This window comes from Rousettus aegyptiacus, unplaced genomic scaffold (assembly GCF_014176215.1).
Source record: "Rousettus aegyptiacus isolate mRouAeg1 unplaced genomic scaffold, mRouAeg1.p scaffold_m13_p_4, whole genome shotgun sequence".
Classification (NCBI taxonomy): domain Eukaryota; kingdom Metazoa; phylum Chordata; class Mammalia; order Chiroptera; family Pteropodidae; genus Rousettus; species Rousettus aegyptiacus.
The window spans coordinates 48,837,006-48,854,887 of NW_023416307.1; the positions used below are offsets into that span (position 1 = coordinate 48,837,006).

The 17,882-nt window shown below is 44.7% G+C and overlaps 1 long non-coding RNA gene across 1 annotated transcript; it reads left to right on the plus strand.

The window, feature by feature from the left end:
- The first annotated feature begins 7,366 nt into the window (after nt 1-7,366).
- On the plus strand, nt 7,367-14,204 carry LOC107504624. The gene is made up of 4 exons (XR_001595515.2): nt 7,367-7,590; nt 8,223-8,354; nt 13,325-13,484; nt 13,935-14,204. It is a non-coding gene; the product is annotated as an uncharacterized LOC107504624 (long non-coding RNA).
- Nucleotides 14,205-17,882: the final 3,678 nt, after the last annotated feature.

Here is a 17,882-nt window from a genome sequence, read left to right on the forward strand (position 1 = left end):
TGTAATGATTGGTTTTTATGTCTTCTGTCTTTCTAAATTATGAACATCTCCAAGTCAGAAACACAACTTATTTTTTAACTTTATTCCCCTAGAGTTTACTACTGTTTGTTATATGGTAGGTGCTCTGTCAAGTTTTGTTGAATGGATAAGTAAGAGTGTAAAGAATAAATTCAGTATGTTAATAAATCTCAAATGCTTTTGCTTTCTAACATATATAACTAATGCTAGACAACACAGGCGTTACATAAATTGGAGGTGATTTTGCAAATTCTTTTTGTTATACCAGAATTGTGTCGTATTGCATTCTGCATGAAATAGATGGGCTGAGCCGGAAAATCTTTCTGTTGTTTTTATACATATTCTTTGATCTGATGGTATAAAATCAACTTAAGAGCGACACAATTACAATTAGCAGTAACGGAATTACATTTAATTCAGCAGGTAAATCAAGCATCGTCTTTGTGCTCGGCAGCATGAAAGATACTGTGTGAAATCCCCACCACTCTCCTTTGCCGTCCCCTCACCCCCCACACACCAAGGAAAGAGTTTACAGATATTGCCTTCTAGGAGTGAGAGACCCCCTCAAAAAATACAACATGGAGCCCCAGAACAATTAGGTGACAATTAGATTATAATAAGTGTCATAATAAATGGACCCCATTTACTGTAAAATGGTATCTGTTACTATAAATATATAGAGGAAGAAGGAAAAGATATGGGCAGGAGTGGGAATAAAAGGCTTTCAACGGAAACAAAGCCTTTAAGCTGATCTTTAAAGACAAGTCAGCATTGAGCAGAAGAATTAGTGTCAAAGCCTGAAATATGGGCCATGGGTGTGAGCAGAAATGATTTTAGGTAGATACAGACACAGCACTGAAGAGCATTAAGTTGCATAGCAAAAAGATTTTGCCCTTTTTCATTCTCTGTTCTTTCTGGTTTTTTTTTTTTTTTTTTGTATTTTTTTTCATCTGTTTGTTTTTTTTGGTTTAAATTAAGATGAGAGTCTCTCCATTGGTACAACTTGAACAGATAGTACCGTTCCATTTAATAAATACAGGACAAGTCTCAAGCCTAGATCTTGACAGATAATATTTAACAAAAATTTAATGACGCTGTTTTGTTTTTTATTGTATTTGTTTGTACAGTTATCTTCTATTTATGGCAAGTAATGTTATAGTTTCACCTTTAAAATCAATCTATGTATAAAAGAAGAGTCAATTTAAAGAAAACTAGTCAGTGAATAATAGTATGTGTGTTATGTGGATATGGAAAAAAATGGTGAAAATGGTACTTCAAGGACTGATGTTTGGGAAACATAATGACAGCTGGTGTGAAGAAGAGAGTTTTCCCAACCATGGGGAAAGCTGTGAAGACAGAGGGTTCCCAGAGAGCAGGGCAAGACTTGGGAAGGAGTGGAGAGGTAGGGGAGCAGGCTAGAAGCTCTGGAGAAGCTGGACTGTGGAGGACTTTCTTACCAGGCTAACATGTACCTCTCCACATGTCTCAGTGCCATTTCTAACCTATGTCCCTCACCCCTCTGCCTGAGTCAAGATGTCCCTCTGAGGACAGGGTTGTGTATGGTGGCAGGAGGTGGGGGTGGGGTGGGGACAAAGACCAAAAAGAGGACGAATTGGAGGAAAGAAGGAGAACCAGGGACACGCACTAGAGATCAGCACCTTTCAATACTTAGGACTAGAACAAGAGCTGCCACAGCAAATCAGAGTGGCAGTCCCCTGTGACTAACATTGTGTCCCAGCAAGTTATGAAGGGTTATGTCATCGGGGAGCAGGAGACTGTGTCACCCTGACCCGGTGCCTACACGAGGCCCAGCCCGGAGGATCCAGTGGCACTGGTTCATGTGTTTTCACTCAGAGATGGGGTCCTCCTCCTCTTCGCTTTCGTTCTTGTCCTCAATTCTGCCCTCTAATTTCATGTGACTAGATTCTCCCTTTTCCCATCTCTTTCGCTCTGAGGACAGAAGATCTAAAGCAGTCCCCAATGTCCCACAGAGGAGAAAAGCAACAAAAGTGGGGAGAGAAGGGAAGGAAGGTGTGTTCTGAATAGGTAGTTGATGAGACATTTCCGAGCCCCATTCTGTCTGGCTGATTTGACCCAATAAGGTACCAAGTGAAGTGACACGGGGTGGAGGCTCTACTTCTCAGCATCTGTTGCCATCAATCTGGATCCTGCTGGCAGCATTGACTTCTCTCGAAAAACATTTTTAAAAGAAAAGGTCAGAGCCACTTGTTTCTCCAAGCTAATAAATGCACAAAGTCCTGGCTGCTCATCCCCAGAACTTTCAGCATGAGCCCAGCCAGTCAGCTGCTCCAAACCCTCCAGAACAAGCTCTCAGGACAAGGTAAGACTCCCAAAGTAAATGCCCCAGATATGAGCCCATCCATCAGGGGGTTGGTCTCCCGAGTCAACTGCATCTAGAGCAAAGCAGCGTGTAATTGTATGAGGTGTAGGGTTGGATTGTTGGAATTTGAATCCTGGCCTTTTCACTTCCTAGCTGTATGACTTTGGACTTAACATCGCTGAAACCTTCTCACACATAAAGCAGGTAGAATGAATATTAATAAGCACTGTCTCATAGGATTCTTGTGAAAATCAAACAGAATAAATGTAGAATGCTTAGTCCAGTATCTGACATATAAAGTGGTTAGTAAAAATTGATCATAATGACTATTACAGATAAAAATAGTCCTGAAACCCTGTTATCACTGTGTGACAAACCATTCCGGACCTTAGTCATTTAAAACAAAAATTTATGGTTACTTCTCATGATTCTGAGGGTTGACTAGGCTCATCTTGCAGTTCTTACCTGGGATTCCTCATGTTGTACAATCACACGGCAGCTGAGCCCGGCATCATCTGAAGACTCCGCTGCGCCTCAGCTGGGATGGCTTGACCAGCTGGAGGCTGGCTGAGCATCCCTCTCTCTCCACATAGGCTCTTTGCATGGCTGGCTTGGGCTTCCCCAGAACAGGGTGGACTCAGAGAAGTTAGGCATCACACGGCAACTGGCTTCTTCCAGAACAAACATTCTAAGAGATCAAGAAGCTATAATGCTTCTTATGACCTAGCTTCAAAAGTCACATAGCATCATTTCCTCACTCATTTGGTTACATAATACTGTCCCCAATTCAGTGTGGGAGGCACCTACACGAGGGTGTCCACACTAAAACCATCTTAGAGACTAGCTACCACAACGGCCATTGAATTCTTCTGATTTGGTATTGAAAAAAAGCTCTGGATTTTGAATTGGAGCTTTGAGTTTGAGGCTCTAGTATGTAAGTTACTACTACCCTCAAAGTTCCCATTTGTTTATCTGTAAAATGGAAATGATACACACTTCATGGGTTGTCCTGGAGAATCAATGTCAGCACATGTGGACAGCTCCTAGCACAGTGCTTGGCACCCATGTGTGACCCGAACTTTTCTCCCCATTTAGAGCAGAGAGAGATCCTCACCACCAACATCCTTTGTCCTCCTCCTCAGAGGGGACACCCTGAGACGAGGCTACCATCACTTCATTGTTTCTGAGCAATGGGTGTGTTGCCAGGAAGCTTAGTTTAGCTGGTCACCTGCCAGGTTCATTGTTGGCACTGAATAAATAATGTATAATTCAAAAGAAGAGTTGTCAACTCATGCCACTATGCCGAAGTCCCTCTGAATGGAATTTGTGCTAACTCTGGGGTGAGTTATTTAAAAATTTAAAAAAAGGTTAAGCCACTTGATCTAAGAAATCCCAGAAATGCTTTCATTTTCTCTTGACCTCTATTTTTTGAAAACTGCCAGGAAGCAGCACACATAGTCACTTGGAATTTAACATGAATTACCAAGCAGCTGGAAAGAACTCAAGGTAACAAATTACTGACACCAGTTCTTAATGCTGCACTTAGGGCGCTGGAGAAAGCCACTTAGCCTCTCAGTGGCTGGCTCTGTCCCTTCTGTGGGGCTCTGTTTCTGCTCAGGGTGGGGAGGGGTCAGAAACTCACCTCCTACTCATTCCTGGTCCTGGCTAGTAATCTCTACCCACCTAGCAACCAAGACAGAACTCTGAACTTCATTCTTTCCTAAGTCACGTCTAACTAGTCACTAAGCTCCATTAGTTTTCTCTCCAAATTGTCTTTGGATGCCATATTTTGTCTTCATTTTTCCCACCCATCCTGCAGCTACCAAATCTAGGCCCTGATCACATCTCACCTGGACCATGGGAGTGACTTTCGGTGGAGCCTTCCTCTCTATTTCTCCTCTGCTTCAGTCAGACCTTGGCTCCTTCCTGAGACCAAGGTCCAGATAAAGGATGGGAACACAAAGGGAGCAACTGATTATTTGTGCCGGTGTCCAGGTCATACTACTTTCCTACTCTGTGTCTGTACTTTCATCTGCATAGTGAAGAAATTGGATAAAATAAACTCTTCTAGAAGTCCCTTTCTGCCCCAGGATTCCCTGATTCTTCTGAGGAACCTTCTGCAGAGGAGATAAAGAATCTGCCCATGAGCCTGAGGCAGCCTCATTATACCTGAAGGGAAAAAATCACTGACTTTCCTCAGTGCAAATTAATGTCATTGATCTGCTCAATCCAGTCTGACTCCACAGAGGCAATAAATTTGGGGGTGGGGGTGGGGGTGGGGGGAGAATGTGCTGGAAAAACAAGGCTAGAAGGATTCCTTTAGGAACAGCTCATCTTTCAGAGACAGGACACTGAGCAGCCAGAGGCCTCTGGACCAGGAATGGGTAGGAAGCGAGAGTTTTAGAGTGGAGGGCAATGAGTTTTGGACATGTCAGGGGAGGTATTTGTGGGACGTCCAGAGGGGACTGTTTGGTGGGCAGTAAGATGTGTGAGCCTGAAGCTCAGAGCCCGGGATTGAGCATGAGATGTGGGCTTCCACCAACATGTTCTGGAAGCTGAACCCATGGGACAGAGGATCTGCGGGGAGAGATTATGGCCAGACAAAAGCCGAGCCAGCATGACTCCCAGGTCTGTGCTCACTCCACGAAGCCACATTCCCCCAAAAAGGATGGCATAAAATCACATAATATCTGCCCAAATAGAGTTTCTGTCTCATGTTTTCAGTTATCTCCTCCTTTGACCAGCATCCACGTCTGTAGATAAGACACTGTTCCTCTCTGCCCAAAGAAGCAAATGTCCCTGGCTTCTCAGGAGCAGAGACTCTGTTCACTGTTTTCTAGGCTTGAAGAGTACCCTTGGAGCTGGTGGGGGAGTTAGGACAAGGAGAGTACAGATGTGACTGGCACTTCATCCTTCCCACCATCCGAGATGCTGAGTTTTCTGACATTATTCATTGTGCTTTCCTCACATGATATGATTTAATTATTAAACCCTGGGAACTGTTAATATTCACCTTTCACAGATGAGGAGCCTGAGGCATTGTGAGGTTAGCTTACTCCTTTACCTGGACATGACACTGTGTTCTTCTGCCTGCTGTATATCAGAAGCTCTACCTGTTAGCTTGCTTGCTGGCGACAACCCTGTGAGCTAGAGGGCATTATCCATGTTGTTCAGATAAGGACATAAGACCCAGAGAGCTTAAATTGTTTCATGAGGTCACACAGCTAGTGTTATGCCCTGACTCGTATCTCCACGAACCACCAAGAAGCCGACACCAATGCAAGAGCAAGAGGGAGTTTATTTCAGACTTGAGTCAGGACCACAGTCCGCACACCGACGCAACAGTGAGTAGGAGGCGGTCCCGAACATGGGGCTTCAGGGGTATTTGAAGGAAAAAAAAGCAAGCACGGGGAGCAATGCCTTGGCGTTACAGGATTGGCACAACAAGCTTGACCTTTAGCGGGATTGGCTGGGTGATGGCGCCAAGGAACAAGGCGGGGAATTTGGAGAGTTACTTTCCATAGTTGCTCTGATTGGCTGAGTCTAGGGTGGGGTGATCGTCTCGCTATCTGCGGTTATTCCGGGAACTGGCCTGTGCCTAAGATGTGGTCTTATGCCTAAGATGGATTCATCTAGGTTGTTCACTAGTAGTGGCAGAGTCAAGATTCCATTCCAAGTCATTCTGACCACATCCCAAGCTCTTTCTACCAGCCATGCCCTTCCCACCCACAGTTGTTTCATAGGGATGACAGTTGCCACAAGGACTACCAGCTATCCCTGCTGTTTATAAGTCCACTGGTCCCCAGCTCAAATTTCATTGCAATTAGTATCATTAATCACTATCATCTGGTTGGTAATTATACCTCTGTTTGCATAATACTGTGCAGGTTGTCAAGGGCTTCAACGTACTCGCCTCACTTGACCCCCATGGTAAGCCAGGGCAGTCTATAATATTCTTCATTCCACAAGGGCTGGGTGAGGCCACGGATAAAGGATGGAAGCTATCATTTATCAAGTATCTGTTACAATTCAAGGTGGTGCTTGGGGTTATGACATGTTTTATCTAGTTTATTTCTCACCACAATCCTATGGGAGACTGCCTCCATTTGACAGATGAAGAAACTGAATACAGAGAATCTCCACTGCTGGGTAAGATCATAGAAAGAATGGATTTTTCCATAGTATGGTTAAAATTCTTTGCATTGTCCCACTCCCTGTCACCCTTGGGACCCTGGTCTCACATCAACTTTACCTTAATTTTAATGCAGTGCCCCTAAGCCTGATTTTCTAAATTCCAAACTCATTTTGGTTCTCTCAACTCATTGTTGAGAAGAAAACATTGAGTTTGAATTAATCCTTAAGAAGAGCAGAGAGAATGCTAAGCCCCTCCTGATGACTTTGCAAAGAGGAAGTGCTTTCCTCCTAAAGAGCTTTCAGCCTCAGAATCAGAGGTCACATGATTGTGTGACTAGGAGCTGAAGAGACTGTGAGGCATTTTTTCTGCCACTTCTCCCTACTTGAACCCCAATCTCACTCAGTGCCCCAAGCCATAAACCTGGGGATCATCCATGACTACCCTCTCTCCATTCCCTACATGTGCAATCCAGCACCAGCTTGGCGAGATGTACCCAACAGACTCTTCTAGAACAGACAGTTCCCGCCCTAGGGCCATCAGATCAGTTCTCCCCAGAATTACACCAACAATCTCTCTCAAGCCTGTACCACACAGTTTAGTTGTTCGCAAACACCTGCTCCTTCTGCCCTCTTGCTTGTGCTGATCACTCTCTGACCTTGTCCACTCCCAGACCCCCACAACTCCCGCCCTTCTGCCTGGCCATTTAACTTGAAATTAATTAAACATCTGCCCCTTCACTAAACTGAAACCTTCACAAGAACAGGAACTGTGCCTCACTAATTTATTGCTATATCCCCAAGGCCTACCGTAGTGCCTGGAACAGAGAAAAGGCTCATTAAACGTTTGTTGAGTGAATGAATAAATGAATGAGCTAGTAGTACTATGGTAAGGATCTTAATGTCTTGTGCTTTTTGTTTCTGCTTCTGTATCCCCCAATGAGCTTCTCTTCTCTCACGCTCTACAGAGAAAAACCCTAGTGCAAGAAAATGAGAGAGTGTGGAAAGAGATGGCCCCCGGGGCCCTTTGGAAATCCTGAGAGGAGGAGATCCCTCACAGACCACCAGTGAGGGGACTTGGGAGGTTAGAGCACGTGAAGGTGAGACTCCCCAACGAACTAAAGTAAGACAGCAAGGCAAGGGTCCTTCTTTTTCTATTGTTTGCTGGTGTCAAATGCTGTCTCAGTAAGAAAAAAAATAAGTTTATTTTTACTGTAGCAAGGGAGAATGTTACTTCAATAGAGTCTTAGGAATGTCCAGGAGGAAGTGCAACAAAGTCAGGATCCTTACTTGGATTTTGAAGTCTGGTTTAAGACGAGTCTTTTCAACTGGGCTGGGCGGAGGCCAGTGCTTGATTAAGATTAGATAAGGCTCATGACATACAGGATTGGTGGACTCAACAAGATGAGTATTTTGAGGGCAAGGGGTTCAAAGAGTGTTGGGATGTAAACTGTCATTTGATGTTTTCCATTGAAGAGCTGATAAATTTTTCAGAACATTCTTGAAACAAACAATAAAGTTATTTGTAAATTTCATCTTGTTTGTTAAGAATTCATAAGAATTTCTGACTAGATAATTCCTGAGGTTTGTTCCAACTCTTCGATTTATTTCTAGATTTCTTTCCAGTTTGAGAATCCTAATTTTTAAAAGGAGCTACTTCTTTTCTTAAAGCTGCTTTTCTGACTTCCTTAATTTAAGGTCTAATTTTCCTCTCCTACTCCCTGTCTTTGAGGCTACAATCAGCCCCTGGTGACACATTTGTTATATGAATGCTGTGAACAGTCTCAATGAGCTGGATGCAGACCCTAACAGTAAATGCAGGCAGCTAATTGCAGTTTGATTCTCATCCTCAGTTTCTCTATAAGTAAGTAAGTAAGTAAGTAAGTAAGTAAGTAAGTAAGTAGATAGATAAATGAATGAATGAATGAACGAATAAATAAATAAGAGGAGACTGGAAGCAAAACATGAGCTGAAGGAATGCTGATTGCAGAGGTCATACCCTCATTGATTCTGCTATGAATCAAGTTCTTCACAGTCTCAAGATGGACGAATATCTCAGAGGCTGAAATGGGTTGGAAATATGCTTGATGGTTCGATCTCTCTGATCTGTCTAGAACTCCTGAGATAACCAGAGATAACCAGTGTTAATCAAGCTGTCACCTTACAGCCAAAGTATGCCTTAGTGTCCAGGCCCTGAAAACCAGGACGTGGAAAGGGGATGGCTGGGGCTTTGACTTTCTCTGTGTGAGACTCATCCTCTCAGTTTGACCCACATAGTGGGGGTTCTTGCAAAATAGGAAAGGAGAAGTTAGATTCTAAGCAAGCAAAAAATTAAAGCCAATGTCCACTGTGTGGTTTCAGGGGCTCTGGCTCTTCTTCCCACTCAGCCACTGCCCTTCACTCTCTGCCCACCTGCTCCCAGCCCCAGCTACCACATTCTCATGCTGAGAAATTCATCCTCAGGACACACTAGTAACCTACATTTGCCAAGCAGTAGGCAGGAGAAGAGAAAGGAAGAACACCCAGTCTGCCATAATTTCTCGTCAGTTTTATAATTTTACATCTGAACACACTGCACATGACAAATATGGAAGACCAGAGCTGCAGGTGCACTCAGATTGATTGGTCATGTTGATGATATGCTGTCCATGGGCATTGTTTGGAGACCCATCCATTCCACACTCAGTTGCTGAAGACTTGAGTGTTTCAGACCTTGTGCTAAGAGTAGCAGAGAGGATTGAGACTGGGATCTTCCCTCAGAGAAGTCACAGACAGCCTGCTGAAGGTAAGGCACACACATAAACACTCATGAAAAAGGCAGGACACGTGGGCTCCAATGTGGACAGCATCCCATTGAATCACTCCCAGTTCTCCAGCAGTTAACATAAGATTTAATTATTACTGATCTCTTACTATGAGTTCAGCTCCATGTTAAGCTTCTTATATGTGTAATTTTATTTAAACCTCACCTGTAACTCTATATATCTGGTGATATTATTTACAGGTGAGTAAACTGAGACCCAGAATGGAGTAGTAGACACAGAATTTGGACTGAAAATCTCTGATTCCAGAACTTGCAAACTTAACCACTAATACTATATTACCTCTAGCATCAGGCATATAGTAGATATTCAAAATGTATTTGTTAAATGACTCAATGAATGAATGAAATACCAAAGAACAATTTAATCAAAATCCTGTGGGAGCTCAGAAAAGAAACAAGTCTGATTGGGATGGTTAAAGGTAGCTTTCATGAAATTTAGGCTCAGGTTCGTAGAGTAGTTAGGGAGATTGGGAGAAGGTCCTGTGCAGCAGACAGATGCTAAAGTGTTCTCATGATCCCCTCCTCCTGACGTTCATGCCCTTGTGTAATCCCTGAGCCTTGAATGCAGGCAGGACTTGTGACTTCCTTCTAACCAATAGAATATGCAAAGATGATCGATGTCCCTTCCACGATTATATGTCATAAGACCGTAATCCTTGTCTTACTAGAACAGCTTCCTCTTGCTGACTTTAAAGAAGCAAGCAGTCATGTTGGGGTAGCCATATAGCAGGGAACCAGGGGTAGGCTCTGGCCAACATTCAACCAATGATGGCAGCCTTTGATTGACAGTCAACAAAAAAATGACCATGTGCAAGGTCCCGAATCTTACCAACAACCGTGTAAACTGAGAAGTGTAAGATGACACCACAAAAATTATGAGATAATAAATGTGTATTGCTTTAAACTGCTAAGTTTGTAGTAATACTGCTAAGTTAATAAATAACTAGTATAGATAGCATCATTGGCAGAGGAAATAGCAGCAACAAAGGCCCAGAGGTGGAAAGGCCTGTGAACATAAGGAAATTTCTGCTTGTTCTATGTGACTGGAACAAATCTATGAGGCGAGTGCCAGGAGGTGAAAGTTGAAGAGGTGGGTTGGAAAGGGGGAATTCAAAGACAGAATGCTTCGACTGGGCTCCGCTCTGCAGGAAAGGAGTTTCCAGCATTCATAGGTCTTGGGAGGGATCTCTATGGGGAGTGAGTAGGTCTCTTTGAGCAACCCTCGAATCATAATCTATTGGTAAATGTCTACAGGTAAATCTTGTCTGTCTCTCTGAGGCTTCCAAATGGAGCTCTGGCTAAGATCCTGAGGCAGGTAACCTTAAGTCTCACGTTTTGGGGGACACATATTGGCTTGTGACTGAGTAGTGGGTAGAGGTCAGGAGCCAGGGCCCTGAGGGGACAAGGAGACACATGAGCTGTGTTGACTCCCGCAACCTCCCCCTATTCTTGCAACACTCAGCCCAGGACTTAAGTCCAAGCTAGGACCCAAAGGGGGCTCCTGGAACCACTGGGACCACAGCTAAGGTAGTTCAAACTCAGCCTGCAGTGGCTTCGGCTCTCTCATAGTCAATGGAGAAACTGCTGTGGCATTTTGAAAATGACTACGGTGCATGCAAGAGCATGGTGAATAAGTAATAGGGTTTAAATTCAAGAGTCTGTAGACAGATTAAAATTAAAAAAAATAAATGGTCTCTTCATTTGAAAAGGCTATTCAGTGAAGACCCTTTAGTGCTAACTCCCTCCCCTTGTAATAAATTAATTGAATGATTCAAAGCCCTCATTTTAGCAAGGGGCCTGGGAGGCAGAAAGTCAAGGAAACCCTTGACTTTCAACTTGTCCTTTGACAACTAGTCATTGTGACTAGTGTGAGAGATTTACCTCTGAGGAGGAAGTTGCTCTGAGGTAAAAACCTTTCTTCTTCTGCTGAGGTTCAGAGAAAAAAGAGTTACTGTTTCTCTCATTTTCAGCTAAATGGCTATTGCAAGAGTGATCAGAAGTTTGGTTTACTGGTGCCTAATGGTCTTGGAATGCTCTGGTGTGGAAGGGAGAGGAGATCAAGTAAAGATGGAGGAAAAAATTATGAGAGGCAGTGCAGTAGCCCTGGAAGTGTCACACTTCAGAGGGAATTTAAAATGGGAGGTCCTATAGGACCAGAAATGACAAGGGAGTTTGGCCAATGTGCAGAAGAGTAAAACACCCAAGGGAAAACCAAGGCCACATTCCAACCATTCCAGTCACTGCCCCTGGTTACAGAAAGAAAAGCGACTTTAAAGGGCATCTCAGAGAGATGAATTTCATTCATTCAAATGACCCTCTTGGCACCAGACGCTAAGCTCGGCACAGGCCATGCTGTGGGGTATGATGTGGCTCCTGCCTTCCAGGGCCAGTGCAGAGCCAGCAGGAAAGACGTCCCTGAACCTTACAGGGACATAACAGGGATCTGTCTAGCTGGCTCCAAGCTCAGAGGGGTGGGGAAGAGAGGCTGCTCAAGGAGGAGTACAGAGCAGGAGGCAGGTGATTGCTGGGTGGACAAAAGTTGGGAGACTGAGGTGGGTGCACCATGGCACACTGTGGGGAAAGCACCACGGAAGTGAGGCCCAGAAGTGTGATGGGGGCCGGACTGGATCTCAAGTCATATTTTCAAACAAATCATCCCAGGAAGCTCTCCTGCTCCTGCCTGAAACTGCTGACTACTGTGGGGGAAGTGGTATGGAATAGAGGCACAGCTGTCCAAGTAGCCCTTGACTTCCTCAGGCACACCTTTTTTTGGGACTCCCTCCAGCAAGTTCTGCCAGTGCTGCTTTCTCACGAGGTCTTACAGTGGAGACGTCCTGCTGAAAATGACACATTTGTGGCTTTTGGTGGAGAGTGGATCCTGCTGCCTTAACTACCATCATTGTCACTCAAGGGCCTCCCATTGCCCAAGACAAAGTCTAAAATCCTCGTTTTGGTGTTAACCATTCTCCATGCACTAGCCCCCAGCTTCCTGTCCAGGGCCGTTTTCCTATTCCTGATACCTGTATCCGTCACTCCACAGCCACCAAATCACTGGAGAATTGGACATGCCTCTGCAAGATCTGGGTCATATCCCATCGTGTCCACACACTTAAATACTAACCATTATTTAGGCTCAGCTAATGCAGCCTTCTCCCCTGATCCATCTGGAAATGATTGCCTTCTCCTAAAATGTCATACTTCCACATGCAGCCACACTTCTCTTGGGCATGAAGCATTCGCTCACTTCCAGTATGAGGATTCATGGCTCTGCATTTGCTTTCCCACAAGACTGGGGGCACTGGAGTCAATCAAATCTTTATTGCACCACTTAATAAAAAGCTGTATAACCTTATAGTAGGGATAGTATGTGTTTATAACCTAGAAGGGTAGAGCTTGGAAAGACATTTATCCTGTAACTGGAGAGAGTGTTTGATTTCGAGTATGCCAGGGAAGAATTAACCCCAACACAGCCGAGCTTGCAACCTTACCATTTTTCGTAAAGCAGGTTACTTAACCTCACTAAATTTTAGTTTCTACAAAACATGGGGATAATACAGTATTTGCTTTAAAGAATCTTTGAGGTTTACATAGACAATGCATGCAAATTACTTAGCATGGCACCTATGCATTCTATTAGTTTATGCAACAAATATATATTGAACAGTTATTATGTGCCAGGCACTGGAGACACAGCAGTGAATGGGACAGTTACTGCTCCAATGCACCTACATTTGAGAAAGCTCATGTAAGCAAATGAAGAAGTAATATAAGATGATGACAAGTGCTTCGAAGAAAATAAACTGGGTTAAGGGAAAGTGCTGGGGTAGCGAGGAGAGATCTAGTTTAGCAAAGACCAGAATTAAGAGAAGGAGCTGGCCATGCAAGGCCAGCAAGGATAAATCTGAGCTAATCACAGTTGTAACCCAGTGGCCAGGTCCTTTCCTCTACTCCTCAGACTGCATTTTCTGTGATAGCGAAGTTGAGATGAACCTTATCTTCACTCCAACCAGGTCTTCACCTTCAGAGAGATGGTTCTCACCATCCAGGAACCTATCACCAAGGAGGTCATTGGCCATCACTGATCAAAGGAGACTGAAGACTTCCCCTACCTGTTCCAAATACTGTCTCACATGCCTCAATGCCTCACCTTCTCTGGTCTCCAGTGACGGTGTAAGTGTTTCTTTACTTTAGGGTCATAGTTACTATGTCATATGCACACAGAATCAGGGAGGAGAATAAGAGTCCCTGAGGAGCATTGTCCCATGTGGCTACACCTCAGACTTTTGGAAGTTGCACACAAGGAGCTCTCTCTTCCCCCTCATTCTTTGCCTTATCTCTCCTTCCCCTCTTCCTTCCTGCAGCATTTCTCAGCCAAAGGCCATATTGCCCCCTCATTCCAAACCTAGGAGTAGTTGGAATGGGAAGGGGGCATTTTTGATGGTCACAATGACTGGGAGTTGCTACTGGCGTTTAGTAGGGTGGGGTCAGGGAGGCTAACTATTCTATGATGCACAAGACAGTTCCACATGATAAAGAATTGCCCTGCTCAAAAGGTAAATGTAGACATTAATCTCTTAATATCCCCTCAAATGATACCCAATCCTCTTTTTCTCTACCTAGGTGCTGTCCTTTTTCTCCAGAAACAATCGAGCCTCAGTCTCTCAAAGTCCCCCACCATATGTATGTCTTGCAAATTGGACAGCCTCAGGTGTAGAACGCCAGTGTGTTCTGTCTTCAAGTATCTACTATTATTCCACCAAGAAAGGCCAGGCAGCTCCGGAGGGGGGAAGTGTTGTAGCTCTGGTCCTGTGCCACAGAAAAATGATGGTAAAATCTTGCAAGGTGGGCTATGTGGTGGTTAGTTCTTCCTTGGAGTACTTAAAAATTAAACACTTCTCACAGTGAGAGGATAAATACTCCTTCCTTCTAGGTGAGAAATACATATTACCTCTACCACCCCCATCATACTCAGACTTGTATTACAAAGCTCCTTATATAAACTTTATAGCAGAAGTCCAAATGCCTCTCCATTAAAGGCAATGGCAATGTGGTAGCAGGGGGATCCTTGGTTTGCCTTGACTTACCATTATCATCATCATCATCATCATCATCATCATCATTTTTTATTATCATTATCAGTGTACAAGGCCTTGTACAGAGCCTCAAACTGGTGGGAGTTTTGTCCCTGGAGGGTCCCAATGGCATAGGTGACTGTTAGGAAGAGCAGAACAAGGTTGAGCTCCCACTAATAAAGATCCTCGTGCAAACAGACTTTCTGGTTTGCTTAATGAGCAGCCCAATGTTTGATTAAAAGTGCTTGAGAGAGAAATTCTCTTTAGAAGATAAAAGGTTCCAGGGGGCACTAGAAAGGCTCCTTTTTCATTCTTTAACTTGGGGGATTGGCAGGAAAAAGGACAGTGACTATTCCCTTTAGAAAGCAATGCTTCAAGTGGCTCCCGAGAGCCAGCCTGGAAGGCTGCTCCTTGGCATTCTCCTTGGCCAGCGTGACTTTCCAAATGTCCAAGCCAAAAGCAGCTTTTGTGGGAGGTTTGGAGCAGAACCTCTCACAGCAGGAGTCTTGTCCCACTCTTCTCAAACCGAATGTGTCTGTTTACCAAAACAGTCAGTAGATCCTACCTGTCCAGAGAACAAGGAATGCCTGGAAGGGTCCTTGCAGGGAACAAGTAGCCACCTAAGTGCGGTAATGGGATAGAGACAGAAGTGTGGGTAGCACCAAGGAAGGTTGAAGAACCCCAGGGCTGGCAGCATTAGGGAGCAGTTGCCACCCCAGCCCTGAAAGGGCATGGGAGGGAATGATTGCCAGAACCCTGGAAGTGAGCTGCGGCTGTAGGGTAGTGTCACTGAAAGAAGTTGTGGCAAAACTATGTAGCCAAGCAGGGTGAGAACCAGGAGGATACATGCCTCCACATCAATCTCCTCTTGCTAGTGGAAGGCAAGGAACATGAGAACTCACTAGTATAGCTTGTATGTATCAGCCTTCTGGTCCAGAGAAGGAGAAATGAATCAAGAAACTTTTACAAACCATTCCAAAAATTACTATCTTAAGACAGTAACCATGAACTTAGCCTTGATTTTGTTGATTACTAATTTAGGAATTTAAGCTGGGCTCAGTTGAGTAGTTCTTCTTGTCTGTTCTATGCCTGGCTTAGCTGTCTCAGCTAGGCTCACTCATGTGTCTGCAATCAATTGGTGGGATGGCCAGGACCATGTCTGAGATGGTCAGAAAGACATGGGCTTCTCTAGATGTGGATCTTGCCCTCCAGGTTGTTATCTGGGCTGTGTACAAGGCAGACAAAGACCCCAAAAGCAGCAGGTAGGCAAACCCCAAAATTCAAGTGCTTGTCAGCTCTTTGCTTACATTGCATTTGCTTCTGCACTTTTGGCCAAAACTAGTCACATGGCCATTCCAATTCAAGGGGAAGAAAAATAGATTCCACCTCCTGAGGGGACAAGAGAAATACATGGCTATATTTTGCAACCTATCATAGTGTGTGTTCCAGCCACAGTTATTCATATTCCTCTCACATGCATAATATGCTCTCTTATATCTCAGGACCTCTAAACCCCCAAACTTCCAATATGGGCTTATTCCTGTAGCAGTTGGCTTTGGCTGCATAGCAAATGACCGCGACACTTAGAAGTTTGAAACAATCATCATTTATTTAGCTCTTAATTCTTCAAGTTGGCAATTTGGGCTGGGCTCAGCTGAGTTTCTGATTTCTGCTGGGACTCACCCATGCATCTGCAATTAGTGATCCTCCTTCCTCCACATGACTTCTAGTCCTTCAGCACGCTCATTCACATGATGGTAGGATTCCAAGAGCAGCAAAAGAGGACAAACCTCGGCATGTAATCACTTTTCAAGCATCTGCTTGTGCATCATTGCTAACGTCCCATTGGCCATGCAAGTCACATGGCTGAACTCAGAATCAAAGCAGGGAAGAAGTGAAAGGTGCATGGCGAGAGGGCATGGATACAGGGAAGGAATAACTGATAATCATTTTTCGTAATTAACCTACCACCATGGAATGGAGACTAGATTTGGAGAGATAAAGAAAGACAAGTCTAAATTTCATAGCACAGCACTCCAGCCTCTTAAAAATGAGTCCCACCTGTGCCTCCAGCATCAAACTATATTTATCCCCCAACAATACGCCTGCCAAACTGAGTTCTTCCCAATTTCATGGACCTGCCCTGGATTTTCCATCTTCCTGCTCACCATCCTCTGGATTATCCCCCATGTTTACCTGACCACCTCTACATTGTTCTTAACCCAAATTAAAGCCACTTTCTCCCAGAGATCTTGCCTGATTCTCATCTCCATCCCCTACCCCCCAAACACACACCATCACCACCACACCACCATCACCACCACCAAACTGAACATGACTCTGAACTATTGTCTACAATATCTAGAGCCCTCTCTGGGCCTTTTTTCAGGAACTTAGTGCAGTGTGTTCATTTCAGGTGGACGTTATCCTCTTTCTTGGACTGTGAGCCACCATAGGGCTAGATTCTTCTGTGGAATCTTTCTTTGTCTCCCCCCGCAGTGCCCAGCACAGACTAGATGTCCTCTTGACCTGAGGAGATCAGTGCTAAATAATTCAAAGACTTCAGGAGTAGACAGTGCAACAGGGGCATGAAATATCCTTCAGACGAAGTCAGGAAGCTTGTGACTCCAAAAAGCAGCTTACGGAACCCCTAGAGGGGAACCGGAAGAGCAGGAGTTGGCTACCCACTGAACGAGGGACAAGGCTTTGGGCTTGCCAGAAGAATCACCTGGGGCCAGGTGTCAAATTCATGAGAAGACAGTCCTCAACTCTACCCAAGGAAGAAATTCCTCTAGGAAAACAGTCCATATTTCAATGGGCTGGCAAAAAGAGGGGTGAGCCACCCCAACTCGCAGTGAATCAGTGGTCTGGTTAGTTTCTGAGGGAGTGTTTTTGCAGGGGCTTTGGTCTATTTACACTTTAGGTTTGCACATTAATAATTCCTTTGTTAGATTCATGTTGCCCCTAGGCACGCAGGAGTGTGCATTCCCAGCCTCACAAATAAAGGGTTTTCAGGAGCCAACAGCTTTCTTCATGAGGCAGCCTGCACTGAGCCTGGACACAAGCCAATTCCCTGAGAGTTGGCTGGGCACTGGCACATCACGTACAACAAGCAGACTGGCATGTGGTTAGGTTGAGGGTGGAAGGGGTGGGAGGGGAAGATAGATTACTGGGCAGGTGTCAGTCTGAAGGTATTCTAAAATGTTAGGGAGGGCCATTTTAGTGAATTTCCTACTATACACACACACGCACACACACACACACACACACACCTGAACACTCCTGTGGGTCGGGCCATCCTGTCAGAAACCAGTAGCTTCTTCCCTAGGGTGGGTGAAAGGAGTGAGATAGTCCTGTGGGCCCCAACTTTCCCTAACACTGCTACTCTTGACCAGCCCAACCTGCCTGTGTTCTAAGTGGCGGAATAGTTTCCCAGATTGCGGATGTGACCCCTCTAAATGCCAGAATATGTCAGGTCTCCAGGAGTGACAAAAGG